The sequence below is a fragment of the Tachyglossus aculeatus genome, chromosome X4 (genome assembly GCF_015852505.1).
Source record: "Tachyglossus aculeatus isolate mTacAcu1 chromosome X4, mTacAcu1.pri, whole genome shotgun sequence".
NCBI classification, from domain to species: Eukaryota; Metazoa; Chordata; class Mammalia; order Monotremata; family Tachyglossidae; genus Tachyglossus; species Tachyglossus aculeatus.
Window position 1 is genome coordinate 50548092 of NC_052098.1, and position 20545 is coordinate 50568636.

At 46.0% G+C, this 20545-nt stretch overlaps 1 non-coding gene across 1 annotated transcript; it reads left to right on the forward strand.

Moving 5' to 3' along the window:
- Window positions 1-18629: 18629 nt before the first annotated feature.
- LOC119948652 lies at window positions 18630-18767 on the forward strand. Its single transcript, XR_005457034.1, has one exon. It is a non-coding gene; the product is annotated as a small nucleolar RNA SNORA7 (small nucleolar RNA).
- Window positions 18768-20545: the final 1778 nt, after the last annotated feature.

The following is a 20545-nucleotide window of genomic DNA, read 5'->3' on the forward strand; positions in this document are numbered from 1 at the left end:
CCTTCTATCGCCAATCGCCAACCCTGGATCACCTCCACTGTATACTTCCTCCACTCCTGCATTCATGCCACAGAGCACTACTGGCGGAAATCCAGACATCGGACTGATCTCATCCATCCTAAACTCATCCTCACCTGCTATGACTCTGCCCTTATCTCCCCACTCGCTCACTCCTGATGATCTTGTCAACTACTTTACTGACAAAACTGAAACTATCAAGCATAAACTCCCCCCCAAAATCTCCCCTGGCCTTCCCAGCTCCTTCCCACCCCCACATCCACACTCTCATCCTTCTCAACTATCTTTCAATAGGAGACCTCCTCCTTGCTTTCACAATCTACCCCTTCCACATGTGCTTCTGTCCTCATTACCTCTCACATTATAGCAACACTTGCGCCCTATTCCCTTATTCCCTTCCCTGATGGCCATCTGATGGATCCTTCTTCTCTGCCTTGAAACCCACCCACAATTCCCCTCTGCTAAATCAACCTTCCCTGGATCCCTCTGCACTAACCAGTCAGTCAGTCAATTGTGTTTACTGAGTGCTTACTGTGTGCAGAACACTGTACTATGCATTTGGGAGAATATAATGATAGACACAGTCCCTGCCCAAGATGAGCTTACAGTCTACAGTCCCATCTCCCTCCTCCCATTTCTGTCCAAACTCCTCATATTGGAGTATATACCCATTGTCTTGTCTTGTGTAACTCATCCATCCACTTCAACTGTCATCTCAGTTCAGATGACTCCCAAATCTCCCTCGATAGTCTTCATTTCTCTCCTCTGAAATCTGACATTTTCTCCTATTTCCAAAATATCTCTGCATCGATGTCCCACTGGCAGCTCAAGCTGGATATAACTACACTAGACTCCTCATCTAGCTCTCCTCCCCCTAAATTTCTCATTATAGTTTAGAATACCACCATCCTCCCTCTCTCTCAAGCCTGCAACCTCGACATTATCCTTGATTCCTCCCTCTTTCTCCACCTTCATAGTCAGCCTGTTGTTCAATCCCATATGTCCTTTCTCCACGGCATTTTCAGAATCCACCTTCCTTTCCATCCCAAATGGCCACCATGCTGGTCCAGGCCCAAGTCTCAACTACTGCATCAGTCCCGCACTGATCTTCCCGCTTCCAGTCTCTCCCCTCTCCAGTACATATTTCACTCTACTACCCAGATCATTTTTGTAAAACTTCATACTACCCGGATCTCCCCACTTCTCATAACCCTCCAGTTGTTGCCCATTCCTTCATTCCTTCATTCGAATTTATTGAGTGCTTACTGTGTGCAGAGCACTGTACTAAGCGCTTGGGAAGTACAAGTTGGCCACATATAGAGACGGTCCCTACCCAACAACGGGCTCACAGTCTAGAAGGGGGAGACAGGCAACAAAACAAAACATGTGGACAGGTGTCAAGTCATCAGAATAAATAGAAGTAAAGCTAGATGCACATCATTAACAAAATAAATAGAATAGTAAATATGTACAAGTAAAATAGAGTAATAAATCTGTACAAACATATATACAGGTGCTGTGGGGAGGGGGAGAGGAAAGAGGTGGCTTAGTCTGTGAAGGCCTCCTGGAGGAGGTGAGCTCTCAGTAGAGCTTTGAAGGGAGGAAGAGAGCTAGCTTGGCAGAGGGAGGGCATTCCAGGCCAGGGGGAGGACGTGGGCTGGGCGTCGATGGCAGGACAGGCGAGAACGAGGCACAGTGAGGAGGTTAGCAGTAGAGGAGTGAAGGGTGTGGGCTGGGCTGTAGAAGGAAAGAAGGGAGGTGAGGTAGGAGGGGGCAAGGTGATGGAGAGCCTTGAAGCTGAGAGTGAGGAGTTTTTGCCTGATGTGTAGATTGACTGGTAGCCACTGGAGATTTTTGAGGAGGGGAGTAACATGCCCAGAGTGTTTCTGCACAAAGATGATCCGGGCAGCAGCGTGAAATATAGACTGAAGTGGGGAGAGACAGGAGAATGGGAGATCAGAGAGGAGGCTGATGCAGTAATCCCATCGGGATAGGATGAGATTGAACCAGCAGGGTAGTGGTTTGGATGGAGAGGAGAGGGCGGATCTTGGCGATGTTGCGGATGTGAGACCGGCAGATTTTGATGACGGATTGGATATGAGGGATGAACAAGAGAGCAGAGTCGAGGATGACACCAAGGTTGAGGGCTTGTGAAACAGGAAGGATGGTAGTGCCGTCTACAGTGATGGGAAAGTCAGGGAGAGGGCAGGGTTTGGGAGGGAAGATAAGTTCAGTCCATCCCGCTCCACATCAAACAAAAACTTCTAACCGTTGGCTTTAAAGTCTTCAATCAACTCTATCCCTTGAATTTATCCTACTCTCTTCTCCTAATACGTCCAAGGTCACCCAGACGACAGGTGTCAGATCCAGGATCAGAACCCAGATCCTTCTGACTCCCAGGCCCACGCTCTAATCACTAGACAACACTGCTTCTCACTTGTCTTCACCCTTGCCTTCAAATGGAAGAACAGACAACGTAGATGGCTTGTCCAAAATTACACAGAGTTATTTTGGATTTGTTTGTTTTAAATGGAGTTAGGAGTAGGAAAAAGATTTCTTCATTCACAATCCTTAAACTACACCATGTTACTTTTCTTATGAAATATATTGAATCTTAAAAAACCTATGGTGAGATATTTAAAGTTTGGCTTACTTGACCCAAAGCTGCCGTCATCACTGTCAAAAAATATTTATTCAACACCTACACTTGCATCATGCTGCTTGAGGGACTGCTCAACAATCATAATGATGACCTTTACTAAGTGCTTATTGTGTGCCAAGCACTATGGTAGATACAAGATCATTGAATTGAATAGTCACGACCAATGTCCTCTAGGAGGGTAGAATAAGAAGTCCCACCTCAGATCCCTGACTATCCCAGGACAAAATAAAATTCACAGTGATCGCTACGGCAGGAAGAACAGCGGGAGAGGAGTGTCTGCTTTGAAATGGTGAATCTGCTCAACAATCAATCAATCAATCAAGCATATTTATTGTGTGCAGAGCACTGTACTAAGTGCTTGGGAAGTACACGTTGGCAACATATAGAGACAGTCCCTACCCAACAGTGGGCTCACAGTCTAGAAGGGGGAGACAGAGAACAAAAGCAAACACACTAACAAAATAAAATAAATAGAATAGATATGTACAAGTAAAATAAATAAATAAATAAATAAATAAATAGAGTAATAAATATGTAAAAACATATATACATATATACAGGTGCTGTGGGGAAGGGAAGGAGGTAAGATGGGGGGATGGAGAGGGGAGTGAGGGGGAGAGGAAGGAAGGGGCTCAGTCTGGGAAGGCCTCCTGGAGGAGGTGAGCTCTCAGTAGGGCCTTGAAGGGAGGAAGAGAGCTAGCTTGGCGGATGGGCAGAGGGAGGGCATTCCAGGCCTGGGGAATGACGTGGGCTGGGGGTCGATGGCGGGACAGGCGAGAACGAGGCACTGTGAGGAGATTAGCGGCAGAGGAGTGGAGGGTGCAGGCTGGGCTGTAGAAGAAGAGAAGGGAGGTGAGGTAGGAGGGGGCGAGGTGATGGACAGCCTTGAAGCCCAGGGTGAGGAGTTTCTGCCTGATGCGCAGATTGATTGGTAGCCACTGGAGATTTTTGAGGAGGGGAATAACATGCCCAGAGCGTTTCTGAACAAAGAGAATCCGGGCAGCAGCATGAAGTATGGATTGAAGTGGGGAGAGACACGAGGATGGGAGATCAGAGAGAAGGCTGATGCAGTAGTCCAGACGGGATAGGATGAGAGCTTGAACGAGCAGGGTAGCGGTTTGGATGGAGAGGAAAGGGCGGATCTTGGCAATGTTGCGGAGCTGATACCGGCAGGTTTTGGTGACGGCTTGGATGTGAGGGGTGAATGAGAGAGTGGAGTTGAGGATGACACCAAGGTTGCGGGCTTGTGAGACGGGAAGGATGGTAGTGCTGTCAACAGTGATGGGAAAGTCAGGGAGAGGGCAGGGTTTGGGAGGGAAGACAAAGAGTTCAGTCTTGGACATGTTGAGTTTTAGGTGGCGGGCAGACATCCAGATGGAGATGTCCTGAAGGCAGGAGGAGATGCGAGCCTGGAGAGAGGGGGAGAGAGCAGGGGCAGAGATGTAGATCTGGGTGTCATCAGCATAGAGATGATAGTTGAAACCTTGGGAACGAATGAGGTCACCAAGGGAGTGAGTGTAGATCGAGAACAGAAGAAATAGAGCATGGGGCTGAGAGTCAGAAGGGCCTGAGTTCCAATCTTGACTTCACCACCAAGATTGCGGTGTGACCTTGTCTGCTGTGTGATCTTGGGCAAGTCAATTCTCTGGGCCTCTGTTACCTCATCTGTAAAATGGGGATTAAGACTGCGAGTCCCATGTGAGATATGTACTGTGTCCAACCTGATTACCTTGTATCTAAGCGAGCCCTTGGAACAACAACAACAATGGTGGTATTTGAACTATGTGCTGAGGTAGTTACAAATAATCAGGTTTGGACACAGTCTCTGTCCTACATGGGTTTCACGGTCTGAACCACCATTTTACAGATAAAGAAACTGAGGTACTGAGAAAAGTGATGAGTGCCTGGCACATAGTAAGCAAATACCATAAAAAAAAAAACAACCCATGTAGTGGGCCAGGGAGTGATTGAGGTCCCAGGGAAAATCAGTGTAACCTACCTATCTTGTACTTGGGGAGGGAAGAAAGGAGGGGCAGAAGGGCCACATCCCTGGGTTTTGACAGCTGTCAGTGCTGCCATATGACAGGCAGAGGGGCGGTGATGAAATGGATTCTGGTGCTCTACCGGATTATGTCACAGTCACCTCAGGCTGACATCTCACTGGTCCCGTCAAAGCCAAAGCTTGCAAAGAGTCAGGTCCTCTCTGTCATCCATCCTTTGGGGGAATGACAAGTTTAACAAAGAAAAAATTCAACCTTCCACCCTAGCTGGAGGCTTTGCAGACTCAGCAGACAGCTGGCTCCCTAGCAAGCCCTGTCTGCCGGGAGCAGGGTGACCTCAGCTCTTCTGCTTGGGCTGGCCCACGGATTGCTTTTTGGCAGCTCCTTCCAACGGCCGGTCCGAGAGTGACAGCTTCTTTCAGGTTGACGCGGTTGTCTGTTTGCCACATGTCCTGATTTCCTATCCCTTCCTCCCCCATCGTGATTTCCACAGAGGGAGTCCCTTCAGGGGCCAAGAGAGCAGCCTCTGTGGGGCTCACACTGTTTGGCTCATGTCACCCCATGTTCTGGCCTGGCACCTCCCCCCACCATCTCCCATGACGATGGAGAGGAGCCTTGAGTTTGTCAAGGAAGAATGAGAGAAGGGTGGAAACAACGACGGATGATTAAGGCTGGTGGTTCAACTCGGCATTAAAATTAGGACTCTGAAGCTGGCAAGGGAAGGGGGCTGTTATGAAGCTGGTAGCAACCGAAAAGGTTAATTTTTGCATCGGGAGGATCTGCCTAAACAATCTAGTGGAGAGTTTTCAATGCATAGTAGGCTCACCAAAATTCTTTCTGGCCTGCCAAATGGACCTTGGTCACACCCACATTTCCACACGGGGCTCACAGTCTTAATCCCCATTTTCCAGATGCAGTAACTGAGGCACTGGGAAGCTAAGTGAGAAGTGAAGCAGGGTGGCTTAGTGGCAAAAGCATGGGTTTGGGAGTCAGAGGACATGAGTTCTTATCCCAGCTCCACCACTTGTCTGCTGTGTGACCTTGGGCAAGTCACTTAGCCTCTCTGTGCCTCAGTTACCTCATCTGTAAAATGGGGATTAAGACTGTGAGTCCCACGTGGGACAAACTGATTGCATTGTATCAATCCCAGTGCTTAGAACAGTGCTTGGCACATAGTAAGCACTTAACAAATACTATTATTATTATTATTATTAAGTGACTTCCCCCAGGCTACACAGCAGACAAGTGGTGGAGCTGGTATTAGAATCCAGGTCCTTCTGTTTCCCAGACCCATACTCTATCCATTAGACTACACTGCTTCTATCCTTCAATCAAGGGTATTTGAGCGCTTACTATGTGCAGACCACTGTACTGAGCTTGGGAGACTCCAATGGAATTAGCAGATACGTTTCCTGCCCTTAATGAGCTTACAGTCTAGGGGGGAGACAGGCATAAATATGAATAAATAAATAATTTATAATATAGAATTTAAAGATACATACACAAGTGCTGTCTGGTTTGGGCAAATACCAAATATCCAAAGTTCACAGATCCAAGTTCATAGAAGCAGCATGGTGCAATGGATAGAACACAGGCCTGGGAATCAGAAGGTCAAGGGTTCTAATCCCGGCTCTGCCACTTGTCTGCTGGGTGACCTTGGGCAAGTCACTTCACTTCTCTGGGCCTCAGTTGCATCACCTGTAAAAGGGGGATTGAGACTGTGAGCCCCACTTGGGACAGGGACTGTGCAACCCGATTTGCTTGTATCCACCCCAGCGCTTAGTACAGTGCCTGGCACTTAGTAAGTGCTTAATAAATACCATTTAAAAAAGGGGGGGGGAGAGTGAGATGGGAAAAAAGGGCTTAATAGGAGAAGTCTAGTCTATAAGCTCCTTGCAGGCAGGGATTGTGCCTTGCAACTCTATTATATTTGTACTCTCCCAAGTGCTTGGTACAGTGTTCAGCGCACAGTAAGCGCTCAATAAATAGCACTGATAGACTGATTGAATTAGGTTAGGTCGTTAGCATGTTGGAAAGCCCCGCCGAGGGAGCAATTGCTATTCAAGGGAATGCCACTAGAGGGCAGCCGAGGGGCTGTTTTTCTGGGGGAATATACTGGGTGGCTTAACCAGGAAGCAAAGGAACCAATCACTCCAACATACAGCGAAGGACGTAATCCTTGGTAAATGTTAACCGTAGAATGGAAACAAAAATGGAAAACGGGTGATGCTCTGAGGTCATAAAACCCAGCGCTTAGAACAGTGCTTTGCACATAGTAAGCTCTCAACGAATACCATCGTTATTATAAGTACAGTAAGAGAGTCGGCAGTCAGTTGATGCAATTAGAGAGAGGTGAGCCAAATCTGCTTATCCTGCTGTAAAGTAATAAACCCAGGGGAACAGGTGTCTCTCTTTCTTGCATGTGAGCGGTAACATGACCTTGTGGAATGGGCATGGGCCTGGGAGTTAAAGGACCTGGGTTCTAATCCTGCTCTGCCACTTGCCTGCTGTGTGATCTTGGGCAAGTCACTTCACTTCTCTGTGTCTCTGGGCCTGTAAAATGTTCTCCTTCCAACTTAGACTTAAGACCGTGAGCCTTATGTGGGACAGGGACTGTGTCTGATCTAATTATCTTGTATCTTCCCCAGCACCTAGAAAAGTTCTTGACACAAAGTAAGAGCTTAACAAGTACCACAATTATTACCATAATTATTATTATGTGACCCTCCTACCTCAGGACCTGCAGACAAGAATTTGAAGGATACCAGTGGCTAATGTATTCATTTACTATGTCTCCCTCACCCCCTCACCCTGTTCCCCCACCCCCAATACTCTGTATAAGAGAAGTATTGGTCTCTGTCAGAATCCTCTCCCCTCTCCTCCTATTAATGACCTACATTTCAGGATCTATAGACAAATAAATAAAAGGCAGAGGCAGCCTTTTTGGGAAAGCCTTGTGTGGGATTGAATACTAAGGTCAGGCCACATACACCCAAGCCTTCTGAAACTCTGAGCCCTCTAAGTATAACATGTAATCAGGGTTGTGTTTTGTATAATTGGGGAGTGGGGAGTAATTATGGTTTTTTTTTTACATTGAGATACACTCCGGTTTAAATTCAGGCTTCATTTTTAGATACACCAACATCTTTCATAACACTTAACTCCCAGAACCCCCATAACAAGAGAAGCAGTGTGGTCTAGTGGCTAGAGCACAGGCCTGGGAGTCAGAAGGACTTGTGTTCTAATGCTGACTCTGCCACTTGTCTGCTGTGTGACCTTGGGCAAGTCACTTCACTTCTCTGTGCCTCAGTTCCCACATCTGTAAAAATGGGGATTACGACTGTGAGCCCCATGTGTGACAGGGACTGTGTCCAACCTGATTAACTTGTGTCTTCCCCAGCACTTCCACAGTACAGTGCCTGGCATATAGCAAGCGCTTAGCTAAGGATACCATAAAAAACCACTTTACATACTCTATGTGCACTAACTCACACATATATTCCCTTTTCTTTCTTCCTTCCATTTGCAAAACAGCTTAGTGTCCATCTCCCCCAACTAGGATATTAGCTCTCTGAGGGCAGGAATCACTTCTACTAATGCTACTGTGCTCTCTAAATGCTTAGTACAGTGCTCTACCCACAGTGCTTAAGACATATGATTGATTGATTGATTGATTGATAATACTCCTTTTTGGCATTCACCAATGACACAAACTCTCTGCATTCTAGCTAAAAAGCCACGTTAAGATAGAACTAAATTCTACCTTGGGAGTTCAATTCACTGTAGATGAATAAAAAAGAAAAAAGCAAAGGCTTCTCCCAGCGCCAATTGAGAGAGGCTCCATTGAGGCTCGTGGTAATGTTTGTGCCCTGGAAGGGAGAGGAATGTGGAGGACAGAGGGAGAAAAACCTTAAAGCGTGTCCTGGAGAAAAGATCTATTGCCAAAGGGGAAGAAAAAAGAAGAAATATGGACAGAGGGAGAAAAACCTTAAAGCGTGTCCTGGAGAAAAGATCTATTGCCAAAGGGGAAGAAAAAAGAAGAAATATTTGCCCAGCCGGGAGACACAAATCTTAGCCCAGAAGGATGTTATGAAATGATTTATTCAGGAGACATTATGACGTTTAGTGCAGTTGTTTATCAAGTGTTTCAGATGGTGACAGAACAAAATGTTGGCTAATCATGTGTCTGTGGAATGGCTGAACAGATGAATACATACAGAGTAGAGTCCCCACTGACTCCTGCCTATTTTTTCCAGTTGTTATGAGGCCTCCAGATGAATCAGGATGAATAAACATAACACACTGAAATGTTTCGAGAAATGAATAGAACTATTTTCTTGGAGAGCTGTATCTCAGCTCCAATGCTGGAGTTGCGGGGTGTGGGGCAGGTGTTTCAGCTTTTTGGTTCACAACTTTAGATTTTTCATACCTATAGGAGAAATAATAGTAATAATAATAATGATGATGGTATTTGTTAAGCGCTTACTATGTGCCAAGCACTGTTCTAAGCGCTGGGGTAGATACAAGGTAATCAGGTTGTCCCACTTGAGGCTCACAGTTTTAATCCCCATTTTACAGATGAGGTCACTGAGGCACAGAGAAGTTAAGCGGCTTGCCCAAGGTCACACAGCAGACAAGTGGCAGAGCCGGGATTAGAACCCACATCCTCTGACTGCCAAGCCTGTGCTTTTGCCGTTAAGCCACGCAGTCAGTCTCCTCATATTGACGTTTTGCTCTATGTCTCATTTCATCTATAAATATAAGGAAACGTTAGGACTATATCTATACTCTCAGAGGAGGGACAAAATGTGCAATTTTCCCAAATCAGCTGGGCTACTCTTGTTATACTTGCTTTGAAATGGTTAGCAGAAAAACCTCCCTTGCCCAAACATGTTATCAGACAAAAGCCACATTTTCTGAAACTATACTTTGTGTGCCTGTGTGTGTATACTACTACTACTACTACTACTACTACTACTACTACTACTACTACTACTACTAATAATAATAATAATTGTGGTGTGTGTTAAGTGTTTGCTATGTGCCAGGCACTGTTCTAAGCACTAGGGAGGATACAAGCCAGTCGGGTTGGGCCCAGTCCCTATCCCAAATGGGGCTCACAGTCTTAACCCCCAGTTTACAGATGAGGTAAATGAGGAACAGAGAAGTTGTGACTTCTTGAACACACACACACACACACACACACACAAGGACGTGAGCTGGTCAACTTCTCTTTCTGAATTGCAAGGTGAATGATAAAGTAGGATTTCCTGGGACTTCAAGCGGGCAAGTGAGAAATTGGTGGAAAAGAGAGAGGGACGCTGAGGCAGCCAGAGACCCAAGGACATAGAAGCAGGCAGAAAGCCAGAGATAGTCAATTGATCACGCTGTTCACAGCCTCCATTGTCCCCGATGTGAATCCACATCCATTGGGTTTGAAGATAATCCTTGCTGTTGTGTTGGTCTCTATAGGTAGGTGTGCTAAAAAGATCAATGGCTATCCATCCATCACTCAATCAATTGTACTTATTGAGCACTTACTGTGTGCAGAGCACTGTACTAGGTGCTTGGGAGAGAACAATATAATAGAATTTGTAGACATGTTCCCTGCCTGCTTACTGTGGGCAGAGCACTGTACTAAGCCCTTGAGAGACTATAATGCAACCGAACTCATTGCTGCCGTGGTTTCCCAGCTCTTCTGCCTCATTTGAAGTTGTTCTTTAGAGTGTCCTTCTAACACTCCTTCTGTCCACCAACGTGGGCAGTACGCAGGGGACATTAAATTCCTTGCTTAGAATGATGGGGCTTATCGTTATTTTTGCTGAACACTTGCTTAATAGCCTGCACTATCACAGCCTCCACCGCCGCCTGCCCCAGGCCCCTGAAAAACACCCCCACACAAACTGAAAAACAGCTAAGGGCAAATCTGTAGGTCAGCCTGTGAAAACTTTGACAGCTGGTGCTCGTCTCCATTGAGTTGAGACTCTACCTTCAAGGGAGTTAAAAGGAAGCAGTCCGGCCAAAGCAGGTGGAATGTTTTATTTATAAAGAGAGAGAGAAGGATGGATTATTTTGTGAATGTCTTTTTAGATCATGAATTATGTATGGAAAGTGTTGGGGCTCAGTGGGCTGAGCAGCTGACTGGGACTTCAAGAGTTTTCTTCTTCTCTACTAGCCGTGGGAATGCTGTGTGACCTTGAGGGAGTCACTTGACCAATCTGGGCTTCAGTGTTTTTTACATTTGGAAAATGGAAATAATCCCTCTGACCTGTCCTTCAAGGTTGTTGGGAGGTACCCAGGATTAAAACCTTCAACACCAACTCTCTCCTCGACCCCCTCCAGTCTGGCTTCCGTCCCCTACATTCCACGGAAACTGCCCTCTCAAAGGTCACCAATGACCTCCTGCTTGCCAAATCCAACGGCTCATACTCTATCCTAATCCTCCTCGACCTCTCAGCTGCCTTCGACACTGTGGACCACCCCCTTCTCCTCAACATGCTATCCGACCTTGGCTTCACAGACTCCGTCCTCTGCTGGTTCTCCTCTTATCTCACATCCAAGCCGTCACCAAAACCTGCCGGTCTCAGCTCCGCAACATTGCCAAGATCCATCCTTTTCTCTCCATCCATACCGCTACCCTGCTCGTTCAAGCTCTCATCCTATCCCATCTGGACTACTGCATCAGCCTTCTCTCTGATCTCCCATCCTTGTGTCTCTCCCCACTTCAATCCATACTTCATGCTGCTGCCCGGATTGTCTTTGTCCAGAAACGCTCTGGGCATGTTACTCCCCTCCTCAAAAATCTCCAGTGGCTACCAATCAATCTGCACATCAGGCAGAAACTCCTCACCCTGGGCTTCAAGGCTCTCCATCACCTCATCCCCTCCTACCTCACCTCCCTTCTCTCTTTCTACAGCCCACCCTGCACCCTCCGCTCCTCTGCCGCTAATCTCCTCACCATGCCTCGTTCTCGCCTGTTCCGCCATCGACCCCCGGCCCACGTCATCCCCCGGGCCTGAAATGCCCTCCCTCTGCCCATCTGCCAAGCTAGCTCTCTTCCTCCCTTCAAGGCCCTACTGAGAGCTCACCTCCTCCAGGAGGCCTTCCCAAACTGAGCCCCTTCCTTCCTCTCCCCCTCATCCCCGTCTCCATCCCCCTCATCTTACCTCCTTCCCTTCCCCACAGCACCTGTATATATGTATATATGTTTGTACATATTTATTACTCTATTTATTTATTTATTTTACTTGTATATATCTATTCTATTTATTTTATTTTGTTAGTATGTTTGGTTTTGTTCTCTGTCTCTCCCTTTTAGACTGTGAGCCCACTGTTGGGTAGGGACTGTCTCTATATGTTGCCAACTTGTACTTCCCAAGCACTTAGTACAGTGCCCTGACACAGTAAGCGCTCAATAAAGACGATTGATTGATTGATTGATTGATTGATTAAAAGATTGCCTGCCGGTAACGAGTGCGATGGAAACGCCAAATAATAGGGAGCCAATTCTCCTCCTGAATGACAGCAAATGAGCCTGTGTGAAGCCATCCTGGCAAAGTGTGAATTATTCACCCCTTCCCCTCACCATCCTCCTCCATAACATCTCCACTCACAGGAGTTCATCCCCAAAACAGGGCCTGGCCTGGAGCAGGAAACCAGGGTGATTTTTGTTTTCTAGTACATTCACCTCCTGCTCTGTTCCCCCTTTAAGGGAGATGGGGAAAAGCCATTCCCTAACCTAGGCAGCGAAGGTGTCTACAAGTCTGCTATTTTGTACTCTCCCATGTGCTTAGTACAGAGCTCTGCACACAGTTAAGTGCTCAAGAAATGGCACTGATTGATAAGCAGGCCCTAAACCTAGATAGATGGGAGACTATGTGACAGGACTGATGGGGAAACTTTTTCAGCTGTGCAACTGGGACTAATGGCACTGTGGAGGCAGGTAAGGGAGTTTGTCTGGGGTTCCATGGTGAATCCACTTCCTCACTAAGCTCCTCCTCTTCTTCCTGCTCTTCCTTCTAATAATAATGTCCCACCGCCGACTCCCAGCCCACGTCCACCCCCTGGCCTGGAATGCCCTCCCTCTGCACATCCGCCAAGCTAGCTCTCTTCCTCCCTTCAAAGCCCTACAGAGAGCTCACCTCCTCCAGGAGGCCTTTCCAGACTGAGCCCCCTCTTTCCTCTCCCCTTCCCCATCCCCCCTGCCCTACCTCCTTCCCCTCCCCACAGTACCTGTATATATGTTTGTACAGATTTATTACTCTATTTATTTTAATTGTACATATTTACTATTCTATTTATTTTGTTAATGATGTGCATCTAGCTTTACTTCTATTTATTCTGATGACTTGACAGCTGTCCACATGTTTTGTTTTGTTGTCTGTCTCCCCCTTCTAGACTGTGAGCCCGTTGTTGAGTAGGGACCATCTCTATATGTCGCCAACTTGTACTTCCCAAGTGCTTAGTACAGTGCTCTGCACACAGTAAGTGCTCAATAAATTTGATTGAATGAATGAATGAACAATAATAATAATAATGGTGGTATTTGTTAAGCGCTTACTATGTGCAAAGCACGGTTCTAAGCTCTGGGGGGGATACAAGGTGATCAGGTTGTCCCACTTGAGGCTCAAAGTCTTAATCCCCATTTTACAGATGAGGTAACTGAGGCACAGAGAAGTTAAGTAAGTTGTTAAGAAGTTATGTTGCCAACTTGTACTTCCCAAGTGCTTAGTACAGTGCTCTGCACACAGTAAGCGCTCAATAAATACGATTGAATGAATGAAGTGGCTTGCCCAGGGTCACACAGCTGACAAGTGGCAGAGCGGGATTCGAACCCATGACCTCTGACCCCCAAGCCAGCGCTCTTTCCACTGAGCCACGCTGCTTCCCCTAAATATTAAAAATATTTCTAAAATATTTTTCGTATCTAAAATACTTCTAAAATAGTTCAAGAGAGAGCTGGGTTTTGGAACCAGGTTTCAGTCCCTGAGACCCAAAATCTTGACCAGCGTGCATACACACACACGCACACATGCACGCATGCATGCATGCATACATACATACATACACACACACACACCCGCCACCCCTTGGAAATGGTCCATAAGTTGAGGATAGTCAAGTGCCCCTTGGGTGGGGAGACAGAGGTTAGAGCTCTCTGCTCCAGTTCTGCTTATTTTCCTGAAGTTGATCATCCCTTCTCTGTTGATGATGTGATCTTTCATTAGAAAGCATTCACATAGCTGCTCCAGTGGATCACTTGAGCAGGGCCAGTTTCAGACACTCAGCCCCGCTGAGGCAAGGAACAATTAGCTGCCATGTTCTGCCGAATTTATAGATCGATATATGGGACATTTTGAAGAGGAATGATTCTCTGCCACTGCTCTCCCCTATGGGTGTCCTTTGACCAAAAGCCCCGGGAAGCCCAACTCTTAATTCCCCAGCCCCGCCCCACTTGCTAAGAGATCACTTTGGCCCCACCACCATCTTTGAAGGGCAGTGGCCATCATCTTAGAGAGGAGTTGCACGGTTGCCATCTTTGAGAAGGGCTGAGTGGTCTCCCTGTTTTTGGTTTTTTCTTTTAATGGTATTTGTTAAGCCCTTACTATAAGCCACAAACTGTTCTAAGCACAGGGGTAGATACAAGCCAATCAGGTTGGACCCAATCCATGTCCCACATGGGGCTCACAGTCTTAATCTCCATTTTGCGGATGGTGTCACTGAGGCATGGAGAAATGAAGTGACTTGCCCAAGGCCTCACAGCAGACAAGTGGCAGAGCCGGGATTAGAACTGATGACCTTCTGACACCCAGGCCCAGGCTCCAGCCACTAAGACACTCTGCTGGAGATGATGAGATTGAACATGTGTCCATGCTGAGGTGGGGTGAATTGAGATATCAGCAGAATTATTGAATGGTGCAGGTGGCCAGGAGATCAGAAGGATTATTAACATGGAACTTGACATCCCCAAGGATCAGAGGAAGAGAATGGAGTGAGAGTAGGGAGGAGAGAATCCCTCTTAGTACCTGTCACTGAAGCCCTGGGATGTTATCAGGCATTTCTCATGGGGCTATGCCTTGAGAATTGCTCCATCATCCCCTCTAGATGATAAACTCTTTGTGGGCAGGAAACATGTCTACCAAGTCTGTTGTAGTGTACTCTCCCAAGCGCTTAGCACAGTGCTCTGCACACAGTAAGTGCCCAATAAATATAATTGATTGATGAACCTGAATATATCCAATGAGATGGTAGGATATGTCTGTCAGAGCTAACCTCCAATCCAATAAGAAAATCTTGGGAAAGAATGAGGGAGCTCTTTGTGGGCGGGGAACGTGTCTACCAGCTCTTCCAAGTGCTTAGTACAGTGCCCTGCACACAATAAGCACTCAATAAATGCCACGGATTGATTGGGAGAGTGCATTAACTGTTGACTGTGGCTAGTATTCATCCTAGCGCATAGTACAGTGCCGGGCACATAGTAAACATTTAAGAAATACTATAATTATTATTAATTATTATTGCTCACCTATCTAATTCTCTTGGTTTCAACTGATTAGTGAGGATTCCGATGATGAATACTTTGTTGGGTTTCTTTGCCTGGAGTTTAAAGGAAGGTGGCACGGAGTACGTCATATCCTAGCCCTTATGTCTTAAGAAAACAAATGACCCGTTCCCTTAAGAAGAGTTTTCATAAGCAATGACTTTCCTCTAAGAGATTTATTACAGCAGCTTTGCAAGAGATTTGCGGTGAGTAGTGTTCAGCCTGTAGGTCTTATATCCTCAGTGCTACAGTCATAACTCTCTAGGAGAGAAATGATAGAAGATCGCAGCAGCTAATAATACATTATGCTGATATTGTCTCTATAGAAAATATGGCACTTTTGCTGCTAGCATTTTACTCTGAATGCATGGACCAATGAGCCTGGTGTATTTTTCTGCTCAAGTGGAAACTCCAATCAGTGGATGTGCACATGGTATTCATTACTTCATTCATTCCATCATATTTACTTAGAACAGTGCTTTGCACATAGTAAGCGCTTAATAAATGCTATCATTATTATTATTTACTGAGCGCTTACTGTGTGCAGAGCACCGTACTAAGTGCTTGGGAGAGTACGCTCTAACAATAACCGGACACATTCCCCGCCCACAGTGAGCTTACAGTCTAGAGGGGGAGACAGACATTAAGAGAAGAGGATAAGAACACCACTGAATGTTTGTGAAAATATTTATGGATCTGTGGATCAAGAGAATAATATTAAGCCATATTCTGGCCCCTCTAAAATGGGAAGGTAGGGTTTTGGGGTTTTTTATGGTATTTGTTAGTGTGTTCCAGACACTGTACTAAGCGCTGGGGTAGATACAAGTTAATCAGGTTGGACCCAGTCCCTGTCCCCCTTGGGGCTCACAGTCTTAATCCCCATTTTCCAGATGAGGGAACTGAGGAACAGAGAAGTTAGGTGACTTGCCCAAGGTCACACATCCGCCAAGTGGCAGAGCCGGGATTAGAACCCAGCTCCTTCTGACTCCCAGGCCCGTGCTGTATTCACTAGGCCATGCTGCTTCTCAGAGGTTGCTAGAAGTCCACAGAAGAATGCCTTTGGGGAAGGAAAAGAATGTTTACTACTCTCTCTGTGCCCAAAGCAAGGATGTTTTTGCATATCTGGCAACACACACACACACACACACACACACACACACACACACACACACACACACACACACACACCCACACACACACCCCTCCCCTCCCCCCCCAACCCCTGGTCAAGAAAGTATAGCATGTTGCCAGTGATTTTGCCACCAGCAGGGATGTCACTGCTCAATTCAATCCATTAATAGTATTTATTGAGCACTTACTATGTACAGAGCACTGTGCTAAGGCTCAGGAAAGTACAATACAATAGAATTAGCAGACATGTTCCCTGCCCAAAACGAGCTTTCACCATAACATCTCCTTAATGTGGCATAGGCAACCATTACTGGAAGAGAGGATAGCATCTTCCAACCAGTAGTGAGACAAGCATAGAATAAGGGAGGAGGGGAGGGGAGGGAAGGAGACATAGCCTTTTCCATCTTGGTTGTTGAGAATTAGTTGTTGCATACTTTCCAGGCACTTGGATAAGGAAGAGTCATTGTCAACAATAAAACTTAGAATTTCTAAAGTAGCTTTCTTTTTCAGCAATAGATCAGTGGTATTTATTGAGCACTTACCATGGGCCAAGCACAATACTAAGCGCTTGGGAGAGTACAATATAACAGAGTTGGTAGACACGTTCCGTGCCTACAGTGAAAACACTGCCATATCTCCTCCAAGAGGCACATCTCCTCAGCGTTGCTCAGTGGAAAGAGCATGGGTTTTGGAGTCAGAGGTCATGGGTTCAAATCCTAGCTCTGCCAATTGTCAGTTGTGTGACTTTGGGCAAGTCACTTAACTTCTCTGTGCCTCAGTTACCTCATCTGTAAAATGGAGATTAAGAATGTGAGCCCCCCGTGGGACAACCTGATCACCTTGTAACCTCCCCAGTGCTTAGAACAGTGCTTTGCACATAGTAAGCGCTTAATAAATGCCATCATTATTATCTCCTCCAAGAAGCCTTCCCTGACTTCCCTTCCCAAACTCCTTTCCTCTTCTCCCACTCCCTTCTGTGCCACTCTTACTTGCTCCTTCATTCATCCTCCCTCCCATCCCAACAGCATATATGAATATATCTGTAATTTATTTATCTATTTATTTATTTATATTAATGTCCGCCTCCTCCTATAGACCATGAGCTTGTTATGGGCAGGAATGTACCTGTTGTTATAATGTACTCTCACAAGTGCTTAGTACAGTGCTTTGCACATAGTAAGCGCTCAATAAATACGATTGATTGAATGAATGAATGAATAAATACGATAGAATGAATGAATATCGGAGTTAGAAGGACCTGGGTTCCAATTCTGCCTCTGCCACTTGTCTGCTGGGTGACCTTGGGCAAGTCATTTCATTTCTCTGTGCCTCACTTCCCTCATAGCTGTAAAATGGGGATTAAGACTGTGAGCCCTATGCAGGACAGGGACTGCAACCAACTTGATTATCTTGTGTCTAACCTAGTTCTTAGAACAATGCCTGCACATAGTAAGCACTTAAATGCCATTATTATTATTGAAAGGCAGCATGGCTGAGTGGAAGGAGCATGGGTTTGGGAGTCAGAGGACCTGGGTTCTAGTCCCAGCTCTGCCACAGGCATTCCGGGTGATCTTGGGCAAGTCACTTCATTGCACTTGGCACGTAGTACGTGCCTAACAAATATACCATGCAACCTCTCGGTACCTCAGTCCCCTCCCCTGTAAAACGGGGATAAGATCTCTGCTCTCCATCTCTCTTAGACTGTGAGCCCCGGTTTGGAGAGAGACTGTCTGATCTGATTATCTTGTATCTACCCTAGGACTTGGCACATAATAAATGTGATAATTGTATCATATAATCTGTTATCCTCCTAGCATAGCTCACCCTAATGAGTCTGGGAGGAGCAGAAATGTTATCTACAGTTTTTCATAAGGGGATTGGGGGAGTTGAGAGTTTATCAGCGGCGAAGCTGGGACTAGAAAAGAAGCAGCATGGCCTAGTGGATAGAGCCTGGGTGTCCAAAGGACCTGGTTCTAATCCCAGCTCTGCCACTTGTCTGCCATGGGATCTTGGGCAAGCTACTTGACTTCTCTGTGCCTCACTTCCCTCATCTGTAAAATGAAGATTAAGACTGTGAGCCCCATGGGGGACAGGGACTGTGTCCAAACTGTTTAGCTTGGATCTACCCCAGTGCTTAGTATGGTGCCTGGCATATAGTAAACGCTAAACAAATACCATTTAAAAAATCATGCAGTATTCTTTGGTGTCCTGGGAACTAAGGGGAGGAGTTTGGGAAGCATTGGGGAGTTTGGATTTCTTCAGCTACAAAAAGCATAGTCACTTCTCAGGGTCGTACCTGGAGGGTTTCCAGTACTCTACCAGTCTCGACTATGGGAGGGAGAGTCAAGCAGAGACATATCCATTCCATTCCTAGCTTGGGCAGTGGCTAGCGAGTGGAAGGCAATCTGCTACAAGTCAAAACTCTCCCATGCCGGGCAGCAGCAGCTTAGGAGAGAGTCAAGTGCAGAGACTCAGGTTTGCTGCACAGGAGGCAGTGGTAAACCCCTACCGTATTTTTACCAATGCGGTATTTTTACTCTATGGATCCACTACCAGAATGATTGCAGATGGAGGTGGGGCATTCTGGGAGAGATGTGGCCATGGCATCGCTATCGGTCAGACACGACTCGACAGCATAAGACAACAACAGAAAGCATAGTCCTTTACTGGAAAGGTGTGCGCCTACAAGATTACGTGGGGCCAATGGGGTGCTTTAATAAAGGGGATCTGTCATGAGCTTCAATCCTGGTGCATCATCCCTTTGGTAGTGGGAGTCAGTGAGAAGGAGTGTGGCCTAGTGGATGGAGCACGGGCCTGGGAGTCAGAAGGACCTGGGTTCTAATCCCGGCTCCACCACCTGTCTGTTGTGTGAACTTGGGCAAGTCACTTCACTTCTCTGTGCCTCAGTTCCTTCATCTTTCATTCATTCATTCGATCATATTTCTTGAGCACTTAATGTGTGCAAAGCACTGTACTAAGAACTTAGGAAAGTATAATGTAACAATAAACAGACACATTCCCTGCCCACAGAGACTTACAGCCTAGAGGGGAATAGTAAAATGGGGATGAAGACTGTGAGCCCTATGAGGGACCTGGACTGTGTCCAATCCCATTTGCTTGTATCCACCCCAGCGCTTAGTACAGTGCCCAGCACATAGTAAGCGCTTAATAAATGCTACAATTATTATTATTATTGGTAACATTATATCAAACAATCACCTAGTTTACTGCAGTAAAAGCTAGGATATAAACTTTCAGCTTCAGTCCTCCTAATCAGCCTTTATCTGCTAAGGATTTGTAAGGGTTTGGTTTTGATGATTCTCCCTCTAGGTTCTCCTCAGTCCCTGGAGCAGCTAGGAAAATCCTTGGGGATTAGAAAATGGCAAGTCTTGTTCTGGTTCTACTGCTTTCCTTTTCTTGTAGGTTTAAGTTTAATGAATAACACTTGTTGGGGTTTTTCCTTCTAGGAACAGTTGATCTTCCCTGGAGTGTGATCTTTCAGCTCCTCCTGCTTAGTCAACAAAGAAGCAAACTCTCATTATAATAAGGTTTCTACACAAAACTGTTCTGCTTTTGACCTTACTTTTTTCCTATATGCTGCATTATGATTGAATGAAGCTTTTTTCCCCTTCTCATTCTAAAAGAGGTTTTCATGGTGGGCTCTATTATTTTCTCAAGGTTTCACCTATAGATCCTAGAGGCCCAAAGGTGTGGGTCAGTCAGTCATTCAGTTGTATTTATTGAGCGTTACTGTGTGCAGAATACTGTACTAAGCACTTGGGAGAGTACAATAAATATAACAATAAACAGACACATTCTGAGATCATTTTTGATTGATATAGCTGTCCTTGGAAGACTCCTAAATCTATGTCCCCAGCCCCGAAATTTCCCATTTCCTCCAGACTTAAGGGGATTTAATACTCGTTCTTCCTTCCGACTAGACTGTGAGCCCCATGTGGGACACAGACTGCATCTGATCTGCTCATCTTGTATCAACTCCAGCACTTAGTACAGCGCTTTTTACAATGCTTTGCTCATAGCGAGTGGCTAACAAATGCCATGATTATATTATTGTTATTATTTATCAGTAATAATCTCCATTTGGATGTCCCATGGACACCCCAGACTGAACATGTCTAAAACTGAACTTCTCATCTTCCCTCCCAAACCCTCCCCTCCCTGCAATTTCCTTTC